A 13,415-nucleotide genomic window follows, 5' to 3' on the forward strand; every position below is an offset into this window, starting at 1 on the left:
GTTTACACCAGTAGTGTATGTTTGTCCCAGCCACTTCAAAGTCTAACTCGAAATATTCAAGCCGGGTGGATGCCGCCATTCTTCCTAATCCTGTGCCTGAAGGTCAGTGACTGGAATTTCTACAAGGATCAAGCCCTGTACACAATCTATACTGAATCTAGAAAGTTATTTTGTGATCTCCATTTCTCAAGCCACAAGTATGTACAACATGTGCAGTGAAGATATCGAAGGGAAGGAGGACAGCACAGAAAGACACGCAGGATGGATAGGGAAACATCTCCTTGAAGGAAAAGTACATCAAAGGGTAGGAGAGAATATAAAATGCTTTAAAAGTCTAGAGGTATCAGTCAAGGTTCCAGATGAGACGTCATTTCTGATGGGGTTTAGGTGGGCTAAACCCTTGACATTGGACCAGACTGGAAGAGCCACATCAGAATCGAATCACTACAACAACATGAAGAATACCTTCAACTGAGCACTTAATTTAAGCGAACTGCAGCTCTTGTATCATTTTTTTTTAGTCCTCAGCACCACCGGGGGTGGGGGGGAGGGTGGGTTTCAGGGCTTCCATCCTGGTCCTGCCTGGGCTGCGCTATGTGTGGGAGAAGCCATGAAAGTGAGGGTCTGGATGTGGCGCCCAGGGGTAAAGAAGCCTGTCTTGGGAAACAGTCATGATATTAAACAAGACATGCAGCGGCAGAGTGAGGAATTCCCACAATGCATAGGGTTCAGGGCCAAGGGTGCAGATGGGCACGGGTACAGGAATTGAGCCATTCTATTAATGCATTTACCGGGCACCCTGCTGGGGGCGGAGGGACAAACCAGATGTGTTCTTGCCTCTCCACAAAGCTCCAAATCTAGGAGAGGAGACAAACGTGAACAGTATAATCAAAACAACGCCTCCCATTTATCGATCACTTATTGTGCTGGATGCTGCCCTCGTATTTCCTTTAATCTTATGACAGCCCTACAGAGTAGTATAATCACTATCCACCTTTTACAGAGGAAGAACTTGAGGCTCAGAGAGGTAAGCTTTCAGAACTTGTAAAAGAAGGACCCAGGATTTGAGCCTGGTCTTGCCTGATTCCAGATCCCAAGCTCCTAACCACTGGTCTCATTGCTTTTTGGCCCTGGATAGATAGTAAATGGGACTGTGATAAGGGCTTAAATAGAAGTGTGAACAGAGAAGCACATAGGAGGGCCAGAGAAGGAGGTTACCTCTGAGGGGGCCTTGGAAGTAGGAGTTTTTCAGGGGTGAAGTGAACATTCTAAGTAGAGGAAGTGCAAACATACCAGACTCTGCAAAAGAGTAAGCATTTGATCTGCTTCCAGGGAGTGAGGAATAGTTAGAGGTGGCGGAAGTGTGAGAACAGAGTAAACCCAAGTTTCAGCTTCCTGCCCCGTTAAGAGTAAGGGTAAACTCCCTCTGGAGAAAGGAAATCTGCCTCATGGTTCCTGACTCCTGACTCCCTAGGAAGCCACTTCTTTGGTCTAAGTCTGGTCAATTATAAGTCTCTCCATTGGCAGAGGAAGCAAGGTACACATTTGCCCCCTCTCTGTGGGCTTTAAGTGGGCATGACGGGAAGACAAACACACACACACACCTCCCAATAATAAACAATATTCTTCAGATCCAGCACAATCCAAATCCATGCTGAGGAAGAGAAACGTTTCCTTAAGTGAACCTCAAATGTACAGATGACTCCACATGTTTGAAGATACTGTTTTCCCTTATTTCTCAGAGCAGTGTTGGATTCTCATGGTTCTTTCTCCCACTTTCAGATGTTGCCTAAGAGTTATGAGTCATTGCAGCCATGTCTCAAATGCCAGGGACGGAGCCCCTGGCGGACACTCTCTGGTTATAAATAAGGCTCTGATGAAGTTTTTACATTTTAATCTTTTTTATTATGTTGGGGCAGATCAAATTATTTTGGGGGGGAAAGGAGTGATAAAATGATTAAAAATAATTTGGGGTCACATTGTGGGGGATTTTTAATGTCATGAGGAATATGGCTTTGATTTGATAGGTAATGAGAAGCCTTTGGAGATTTTTGAAGGAGATGGAGGAGACGAGGGTAGGACTATGTCCACACTGGTCAGGACAGAAGCCTGTGTCCTTTCTACCAGTTAAGGAAGATTTCGTGAAGGAGGTGTCACTGCCTCATGGGTCATCTTTGAGATGCCTCCTCACACTCCCCAAAGGCATCTTGTGATGTCAGGGAGGGTACCCAGAGCCAGGAACCCAAATGGCAGCTTCCACCATTCCCAGACACCCAAGTGCTTGGGCAGATGTGAGCAAGTCTGGAGCCAGTATATTTAGCACAGTTCGGAGGCACTATCAGTGTTCCTCCCTCATCCCCGGGGTTCAAATCCTGACTCTGCCACTTTCTTACTACGAAAATTGGAGCAAGTTGCTTCACTTCTCTAAACTGTTTGCCTTAGGTTGGACTTTCTTGCAAGTTGACTCCGATACAAGGGCTTAAGTCTAAGTTGTTTTATTGGAGGAAGTGATTCTAGAGAGCACTGGCAAAGCAATGAGGAAATAAGACAAGGAAGGAAGCTGATAAGCCTGGAGCAGTGAACAGGTTACCACTCTGAGTGACTAGGGTGCAATCCCACTGGGTACTGTTGGGAGACTGTTGGAGAACACACCTCAGAGAGGTCCCTTGGAGGGAAGGGAGCTGGGGTGCTTGGGCCCCCATAAAGATGCTGTCTTTCCCCACCTTGGGCTCCCAGGTGCCCATACCCTCTGCTCACCTGAGTGCCCTGCACCACCTCCCAGCCCTGCTGCTCACAGGATCAAACCTGTGCCCTGGCTGTCCTTCGAGGCCCTATTTAATGGGGGCTTACTCTTGCCTTCCTTATTTTCTTTCCTGCCTCTCTCCAAAACAAACCACATACTCCTGTCTGGCTAGTACTCAGCATCCATGGAATATGAATAACAGGACCTCCAACCATCATTGATGAAGACCTGACCACGGACCAGGCACTGTGCTGCATGCTCTCCCTGACCTCATTTCATCCCTCAGCATGTAGTGGGTCTTTTTATTCCCACTGAACAGACGGCATTGAGTCTCTGTCAACATTCCAATAGATTTCCTTGACATTCACCATTCCTGTGAAAGCCAGATCCTACAGTCTCCAACGACAAGCCTGAAGGTGTTCTCTAGCCTCTAGAGCACCTCTCAGTGACTGGGCGTGGTGGGGCATTAATGGGAGCAGTCCTCAACCAATAACTGATGGGAGCTGATGGATAAGTACCCCAGCTCCCTCCGCTCCAAGGGACCACTCTGAGGTGTGTTCTCCAACAGTCTCCCAACAGTGCCCCATGGGATTGCACCCCAGCCACCCAGAGTGGTAACCTGTTCACTGCTCCACACTTATCAGCTTCCTTCCTTGTCTTATTTCCTCATTGCTTTGCCAGTGCTCTCTAGAACCACTTCATCCAATAAAACAACTTAGACTTAAGCCCTGGTATCAGAGTCTACTTCCAAGGAAGTCCAACCTAAGGCAAGCGGTTTAGAGAAGTGAAGCAACTTGCTCCAATTTTTGTAGCGAGAAAGTGGCAGAGTCAGGATTTGAACCCCGGGGATGTGGGAGGAACACTGATAGTGCCTCCACACTGTGCTAAGTATACTGGCTCCAGACTTGCTCACATCTGCCCAAGCACTTGGGTGTCTGGGAATGCCGGAAACTCTGCCATTTGAGTTTCTGGCTCTGGGTACCCTCCTTGACAAAGAATATCCCCTTTGGGAAGTCGATTAACCTATGAAACTAATGTCAGCATTCACCTACAGCGTGAACTTATTTATCATATCCTTTTCTTCCTCGGGGTCCCTGAACAGAGGAGGAGTTTTAATAGGGAAGAGAAAGAATATGATTTTCCAGGGAGTATGGGTCATCAGCCCTTGTGCAGCTCGAGGGCCCAGTAGGAGAAAGTAGACATTTAGAAAGAGAGCTGAGGGATGATGAAAATTAGCATGTTCTATTTCTCCATTTAGCTGGGAGCTGGTCCTAGCCTTCTGGGCTGGTGTCCTCGGTCCGGAAGGGCATGCAGGAATTTCTGAATATCACAGGTTGCATAACTGATCTTGGAAGTCAAAGGAGAAGAGCACAACACAAGACAAACCATAAAAAAGTTTATGACAATATGAGCACTAATGAAACCCACTAGCCAATCTCCACCTCCAGCCAGCCTTGTTAGTCAGCCTCACTAGCCCAGTGGCCAGAAGATAAAAAAGATGCAGCCATCCTCTCCTTCCCTTCTGACACAGGATTGAAGGGATGGTCTTGTTCCTGTGATCAAATGCCTGCTAGGCTGGGGCAGCCACCAGCCGGTGCCGGCTTAGAGACTGCTTGTCTACACTTACTTCTGCAAAGAGGACAACATTCTTGTTTTTCCAGGGAAGGTTCTCCCAGACTGCCCCAGCTGCTGCTGCTCATCCCCAAGCATGTCCCAGAAATAAACATATCCCAAGCAATTTGCAGCTGGGGGCAGAGGCCAAGTGGTGGTGTGGAGGAGGGGAGAAGGTATGATGTATGTGGGTGTTTTTGTCAATGTTTGGGTAACAAATGCTTCTGTGAGTATTTTTTTCTTTGCTGAGCATTAGTGAGAAAAATATGGGTACAGATATTGGGCTTAAGACCTCTTGGGAGTGTCCCCCTCAGTTAAGGCTAAAAATCAAGTATCATTTGGGGGATTGTTGCAAGGGAAGTGGAGACAGCATTTTCCTGGTCTTTGCAGAGCCTCAAAACAGGCTCTGCGAATGGCTGATGGACTCTGAAGTTGCTCCTGAGGCTGCTGGGTAGGAAGTTTATTAGTTAAATGTAGGCTCTGTGGTCAGTGAGACCTGGATTAGAATCCCAGCCTGGCCCAATAGCTGGGTGACTTGCCATTTACTTGTAGCCATTTACTACCTATAAAATAAAAGTGATAAAATAGCAAGCTCTTACAGAGAACTTAGCAAGTGCCAGAAGCACTTCTAAGCACTTGACATAACATTAACTCACCCGATAATCACAGCTCTATGAAGTTGGCGCTATTGCACGTGAGGCACGAAAGGACACTTGGCCGGTAATGTGGTAGGGCCTGGAGATGGTGTTCTGGCAATCTGGCTGCAGTGCCCTTGACCACTCTGCATCTTGGGTCACTGTGAGGAAGAGACAAAGCACAGCCTAAGAAGTGCTTGGCACAGTGCCTGCCACGTGACAAGCTCTTGATAAATGTTGGCTTTTATTATTAACAACATACGAAACAGCAGGCAACAGACTACTCGAACTCTCTACATCATTTTGAGATTCTTAACAATGCCTGACATTTGTTTAGCTCTGTATATAATTCAAGGGGCTTTCCCAATTATGTCTCCTGTGACCCTCCTTGAAGGCAATGGGCAGTTTACAATGGGCTTGAGAAGGTCAGGGACTTGCATAGGGTCCCACACCAGCTCTCCGGTCATTCCCTCCTTCATTAAGTCTGTATTGATACCCGAGAAGTGGAATCACACAAAGTGTGGGATTTAAAAAATGCCCACGTATCATCAGTATGTGACCCTTTAATGTGTTTAACTCAGATTCTATTTACACAAACATTTTGATACTCAGCTGTATAAACTGTGATACAACAATTGGTCAATAGGGATATGAAGGGGTGACAACAAAAGTGGATACTGCAAACCTAAAATCACCTAAAAAGAAAATAAAGTAGGAGGTCAAGAGTAAAGCAACAGAAGTAACATTTTTTACAGCATTTTCCAGTTAAGAAACACGTGATCTCATTTCGACCTCATGACAATCCGCCACTAGACATAATCGTGCCGTAAAACTTGGGCTTAGAAGAGCCACCGTCGTAATAGAGGACTACACCCAAACCTCCTGCCTTGACCATGTTTGGCCTGTGTGCCTTTGCAGTTACTAAGAGAATACTGTTCCTGTCTCCCACTGCATGCCAGTAACACTCTGGAGCTAGAACGCTTGGTTTCAAATCTCAGCCCTGATACTTTACCAGTTCTGTGACTTTGGGCAAGTTACTAAGCTTTTGGTGCTTCAGAATACTCACCTAGTGAGGGTACCTACCGCATGCCACACTCGTGAGGGTTCAATGAGCTAGGACATGTGACGTGTTGGGGAAAGTGCTTGGCACATAGTAACAAAGCACTATTATACAAATATAAAAAACAAAATCATCTCCCACAAAGATCGTAGAATTGTGTCTCTCCTTGTAGTTCTGTCTCTGTCGATGTGTGCTTTATAGATGCTTAGTCTAAGTAGTTAGATACATCTAGATTTTGAATTGTCGTATGTCCTTGGTGACTTGAACCTTTTATTATTACAGGTGTCTTTATCTTTAGTAATGCTTTTTGCCTTCAGTCTACTTTGTCTGATAACCATATCATAACCATATCCAAGTAGACTGAAAGGCAAAGAAGCATCACTAACTGCTTTTTTGGGGTTAGTGTTTACATGGACTGTCTGCCATTTCCCATTCTTTTCCTTTCAACCTTTCTATATCTGTGTTTTAGACCTATCTCATGTAAGCAGCATATAACTGTTTTTCAATTTAATCTCTTCAATCTGTTTTTTTATTTGGAGCACTTAGTTTATTTACATTTAATTCTATTGCCTCTATACTTGATCTTAAATCTACTATCTTAGAATTTTCTATTTGTCCTTTATGTTCCATTTTCTTTCTTCGTTTCTTTTGGATAGATCATTTGTAGTTATTCCATTTTCTCTCTGCTACGTTGGAAGCAATAAACTCATTTGCTATTCTTTAATGTTTCCTTGAGATTTCAACTTGCCCCCTCTCAGACAATGCAGGCACCTCAGAACATTTACACCACAGTTGCTGCCCTCCTGATTCAGAAACAAGTATGTTTCTGAACATGTTCAAGCCCAATGTAAAGAAACTAAGAACTTTGAAAAAAGGTTTGACGAAATCCTAACGAGAATAGACAATTTAGAGAGGAATATAAGTGAATTAATGGAACTGAAGAATACAATACGAGAATTCTGAGAAGTATGCACAGGTTTAAACACTCGAATTGATCAAGCAGAAGAAAGGATATCAGAGGTTGAAGACCAACTTAATGAAACGAAACAAGAAGACAAGATTAGAGAAGAAAGAGTAAAAAGGAATGAGCAAAGTCTCCAAGAAATATGAGACTGTGTGAAAAGACCTAATTTACATTTGATAGGTGTACCTGAATGTCATGAAGAGAATGAATCCAAGCTGGAAAATATTCTTCAGGATATTATTCAGGAAAACTTTCCTAACCTAGTAAGGCAGGACAATACTCAACTCCACGTAATACAGAGAACACCACAAAAATATTCCTCAAGTAGAGCAACCCCAAGACACATAATCGTTAGATTCACCAGGGTTGAAATAAAGGAGAAAATTCTAAGGGCAGCTAGAGAGAAAGGTCAGGTTACCCATAAAGGGAAGGCTATCAGACTCACAGCAGATCTCTCAGCAGAAACCCTACAAACTAGAAGACAGTGGGGGGTCAATATTCAATATCCTCAAAGAAAAGAATTTTCAACCCAGAATCTCATATCCAGCAAAACTAAGCTTTATAAATGAAGGAAAAATAAAATTTTTCACAAACAAGCAAGCACTCAGAGATTTCATCACCACCAGGCCTGCTTTACAAGAGCTTCTGAAAGAAGCATTACACACAGAAAGGAACAACCAGTATCAGTCATCCCAAAAACTTACCAAAAAGTAAAGAGTATCTCCAAAATGAAGAATCTATACCAACTAATGGGCAAAATAGCCAGCTAGCATTAAATGACAATATTAAACTCACAAATATCAATATTAATCCTGAATTTAAATGGATTAAATGCCCTAATCAAAGACATAGAAACGCAAACTGAATATAAAGTCAAAACACATTGGCACTCTGTATCCAGATCCATCTCATAAGCAAGGACACACGAAGACTCAAAAGGTTGGAGGAAGACTCACCAATCAAATGGAGAGAGAAAAAAAAGCAGGAGTTGTAATTTTTGTCTCTGACAAAATAGACTACAACAGTAATAAAGACTAAAAGAAACAAAGAAGGACATTACATAGTGATAAAAGGATCAATGCAACAATAGGAGTCAATGATCATAAATATATATGCACCCAGTATAGGGGCACCCAGACACATAAGACAAGTTTTCAAGACTTATAAAGAGACTTGGACTCCCGCACAATAATAGCGGGAGACTTTGACACCACATTGTTAATATTCGATGGATCAATGAGATAGAAAAATAACAGGGACATTTATGATTTGAACTCAGACCTGGAACAAGTAAACTCAGTGAATATTTACAGAATTCTTCACCCCAGGTCCACAGAACATACATTTTTCTCAGTATCACATTACACCCATTTTGAAAGTGACCACATAAATGGAAGCAAATCACTCCTCAGCATTTGCACAGCATTTCATAGATTTAAATGAAATGATGGTTGGCTGTTTGTTATTTTCTTTCCTTATTCCTTCCTGTCTCCACTGTTAAGCACAATTATCAGCATAAAAGAGGTTTTTAATAACTACTTTTAGATTGCATTCCAGCCTGGGCAATAGAGCAAGACTCCTGTTCTCTCTTCCCCTTTTCTCTTCCTCCTTTTCAAAAAAAAAAAAGGAAAAGAAACAAGTATTTTTATTTATTCTCCCTATATTTTAAACAGAAGGAGACATTATTTTTTTTGCAGCCAGTCAAAATTTAGAATTATCCACATATTTACTATTTTTCTTGCCTCTTTGACTTTCCATATGAAATCATTTTTCTTCTGCCAGAAGAATATTACTTAGTGTTTTCTTTAGGACCAGAGTTTCTGGTATCGAATTCTCTTCAATCTTGTTTGTGTGAAAATGCCATTATTTCACTTTTATTTCTGAAGGATATTTTCTCTGGGCATAAAATTCTAGACCAGCACTGCTTTTTCTTTTAGCCCATTGAAACTATCCTTTCATTGTTTTCTGATTCTTGTTTTAGTTGAGAAGTCCATTTTTAGTTTAATCATCACTCCTTTGAAAGTAAAATGTCTTTTTTCCCCCTCTAGCTGCCTTTAAGATTTTTCTTTTTAATTTTGGTTTAGAGAAACTGTGGTATGTTGTGGGTTTATTTTTACTTATTCTCCTGAGGTTAACTTGGCTTCCTTTTTTTTTTTTTTTTTTTTGAGACAGGGTTTCACTCTTGTTACCCAGGCTGGAGTGCAATAGTGCGATCTCAGCTCACTGCAACATCTACCTCCTGGGTTCAAGCAATTCTCCTGCCTCAGCCTCCTGAGTAGCTGGGACTGCAGGCATGTGCTACCACGCCCAGCTAATTTTTGTGCTTTTAGTAGAGATGGGGTTTCACCATGTTGACCAGGATGGGCTTGATCTCTTGACCTCGTGATCCACCTGCCTCTGCCTCCCAAAGTGCTGGGATTACAGGCGTGAACCACCACACCCGGCCATTTTGGCTTCTTTTATCTGTGGATTTAAGCCTTTCATCAGTAGGACAATTTTCAGTTATTACCTCTTCAAATATTGTGACCATCCCATTTTCTCTCTCTGCTGCCACTGAAACTCCAGCTAAACACTTGTCAGAATTTCTAACCATGTTTTATTGTGTCTTATCCTCCCCTTGCATTTGTCAATTTGTTCTTCCTCTGGTTTGTTCTGGATATATTCTTCCCTATCTTTCAACTTATTAAGTCTTCCTCAGCTGAGCCAAAACCTATTTTTTAAGTTCTTAATTTTGATAACTTAATTTTTTAGTTTAAAATTTCCCATCTGGTTCTCTACAAATTCTCTGTTAAAATTTTAAATCTTGTCTTTCATCTCCTCAAACACAGTAAAAATTATTATTTTAAAGTCTGGGTCTAAGAAACTGGAGTCCTCACGATTTATTTACATTGTATATTGTTTCCTCATTATCTTTGTGCATAGGTCATTATTCTTGAAAACTGTTTGTGAAAAATACATTGAGAACTTGAATTTTATCTTCCAAAGAGAACTATTTTCTTGGCTAGGTTCTTGAGACCACTCAAATCACCTTAATCCTGTTAATAATGTTGTAGGAACTGAGACTTTCTTGGGTACCCAGACGTTTGAAGGCTGGGTCACAGTCTGTGAGATGACTGGTGTACTGATGGGTCCCTCTCACTCTTAGAGAATAACCCTTTCGAGTTTTAAGGTGTTGAGAATTTACTGTGATCCCCACTTCGGCAGAACCTGAAGTACAACTTTTTCTCCTACCCACAAATATTGTCGAAAATGTTTCCCAGTCTCAGCTGCATCTTCCAGATTTGCAAATGCCTCCAGGGCAAAAGCAACCCCAAATGTCAGGCTTACATCTTTCAGTTTCCTTTCTTTTTCACATCTCAGTCCAGCATTTTTTTTCTACTACCTTAATAATTTTCTCATTCTTCTAAGATGAGTTTTGGAAAATATTTTGGCCAGTTTTTCAAGTTCCCTTTAGAGGAAGAATTTACCTAGATCACTCAAGCTGCCAAACTTGGAAGTGAAATTCAAAATACGACAATGTCATTTCCTAATGATGGCCTTTAATAATATCTAGTAAAACTCAGCAAGAATTTTTTGGCAAACCTTCGAGAATTTCCAAGTCAAAACAAACTACTGCTGGCATAGGGATTTTATTCGGTCTTATCTAAGAACAACTTGAGGACTAGGAGATTGGTTCATTCATTCATTCATTCATAAATTTTTGTTGGGTGTATGCTAAGTCCCAGGCACTGATCTAGGGAGCACAAACACTCTCCCTTTCTCTAAAAGTTTAATGTCTAGACAGAGAGAAGGACAAATTAAAAGAAAAAAAAAAGCTGCAACTGAAATGCCATGAGAGACTGAGAGGAAAATTGAGAACTATCGATTGCAAGAGGAAGAGGGTAAGAGTGCCAAATGCAAGAAGAATTATATCAGTTATGATGCTTTGTCTGCAAGAACCAGAAAACTGAACACAAATGGGCTTAAATAATGAGTGAATGTATTATCCCTGATAGAAATGCAGAGGTAGAGGAACCTTAAACAGAGATTATCACAACCCTGGCTCCTCTTCTGCTCTTTCATTGTCCTCTGGCTGGTACAAGACAGAAGCTAGTGTTCCACTGAAATACATCCATCATGGTGACATCCAGAGGAAAAAAGGGAAACTCCCCAGAAGCCCCTGGTACACCTCTCCTCACTTTTCACTGAACAGAATTGGATCCCATTGCTTGTACCAATCATTGGCAAAGGGAATAAAATCACCTGATGGACTTAGAGAATCACCTGATGGACAGTGTTTGTGGTTGGGGATGGGGCCGTGTTTCTTTGAGTTGTCTGTAGGAGAGGCGAATTCCTTAACAAAATTTAGGCTCCGTTAGGAAGGAAGAGAGAAGGAGCGGAATGGTTTTTGGGCAGGCAGCCAGCAGTGTCCATCTTAAATGATTGACAGGAGAAGTGGGACATCACCAAAGAGCCACCACTCATTCCACAATCCTCTAGGGTCTTTTACATATGCATTCTAATATGTTCTTCAAAACTAACCATGCAAATCAATAATGATGGCTAACATCATTGAGTGCTAATATATGTTAAGTCATTTAGACCTCATTTTATAATGGCAAAACTCAGTCATACAGTGTTAAGGAAATTGTTCAAGGTTACGTGATTGGTGGAGTCAGAATTTAAGCCTAGTTGATCTGGTTCCTAAGTTAATTATTTTAACCTCTTTGACAAACTGCCTCTAGCAAGATACATGGAGATGAGAAATTTCAGATGAGAAAGTTGAAGTTCAGAAATGTGAAATCCGTTCATCCGTTTAGCCATCCAAGGAAACTTTGCCCATTCTCACCATTTCCATTAAACATAGTACTGGAGCAATGAGACAAGAAAAATAAATAACAAGCAATCAAATCTGAATGAGAGGAAAAAGGAAAATGATCTCTCGTTTGCAGATGACATGACTTTATATGTAGAAAACCCTAAAGACTCAAGAACGACCACAACAAATCTGTTAGAGCTAATAATTGCATTAAAGTTGCAGGACACCAAGTCAACATGCAAAAATTAGCTGTGTTTCTACACAAGCAACCATCTCTCTGAAAAGAAAATTAGGAAAGCAGTCTCATTAACAAGAGCAGCAGAAAGAATAAAATGCTTAGGGATTTTTAGTTAGACCTACCCAGTGAGGCGAAAGACTTGTATACTGAAATTTATAAAACATTGATGAAGGAGATTGAAGGCGCAGGTCAGTGGGGAGGCATTCTGTGTTCTTAGACTGGAATAATTCATATTCTTTAAATGTCCACACTACCCATAGTGGCACACATTCAATGCAACCACTACCAAAATCTCAGCGGTATTCTTTACAGACATAGGAAAAAAAATCCTAAAATTCATATACAATTACAAAAGACTCTGAATAGCCAAGGCAAAGCTGGAGGCATCACATTGCCCAATTTCAAACTATATTATAAAGCTATGGTAACTGAAACTATATTGTACTGGCATGAAAACAGACATATAAAACAAAAAAAAATAAAGAGACCAAAAATAACCCTTGTATCTACAGTCAACTGATCTTTAACAAGGGTGCCAAGAACAGACAACAGGGAAAGAATATTCTCTTTCTTTCCATAAATTGTGTTGAGAAAACTGGCTATTCATATGAAGAAGAATGAAATTGAATCTGTGTCTCATACCATATACCAAAATCAACTCAAAACAGATTAAAGACTTAAATGTAAGACTTGAAACGGCCAGGCGCAGTGGCTCAAGCCTGTAATCCCAGCACTTTGGGAAGCGGAGGCGGGTGGATCACGAGGTCAAGAGATCAAGACCCTCCTGGTCAACATGGTGAAACCCTGTCTCTACTAAAAATACAAGAAATTAGCTGGGCATGGTGGCGCATGCCTGTAATCCCAGCTACTCAGGAGGCTGAGGCAGGAGAATTGCCTGAACCCAGGAGGTGGAGGTTGTGGTGAGCTGAGATCACTCCATTGCACTCCAGCCTGGGTAACAAGAGCAAAACTCCGTCTCAAAAAAAAAACAAAAACAAAAACAAAAAAACTTGAAACAAATTACTAGAAGAAAACATAGGAGAAAAGCTTCTTGATGTTGGTCTGGACACTACTTTTTTGGAACATGACACCAAAAGCATAGACACTAAAAACAAAAATTGACAGGTGAGATTGCATCAAACCTAAAATCTTCTGCACAGCAAAAGAGACAACAGAGTGAAAGGCAATCTATGAAATGAGAGAAAATATCTGCTAACTATATATTTGATAAGGAGGTCATATCCAAAATAAGTAAGGAACTCAAACGACTCAATAACAACGACGACAAAACCATTAAAATATGAGCTAAGAACCCGAGTAGACATTTCTCAAAAGAAGAGATACAAATAGCCAACACATATATGGA

This window comes from Callithrix jacchus, chromosome 8 (assembly GCF_049354715.1).
Source record: "Callithrix jacchus isolate 240 chromosome 8, calJac240_pri, whole genome shotgun sequence".
NCBI classification, from domain to species: domain Eukaryota; kingdom Metazoa; phylum Chordata; class Mammalia; order Primates; family Cebidae; genus Callithrix; species Callithrix jacchus.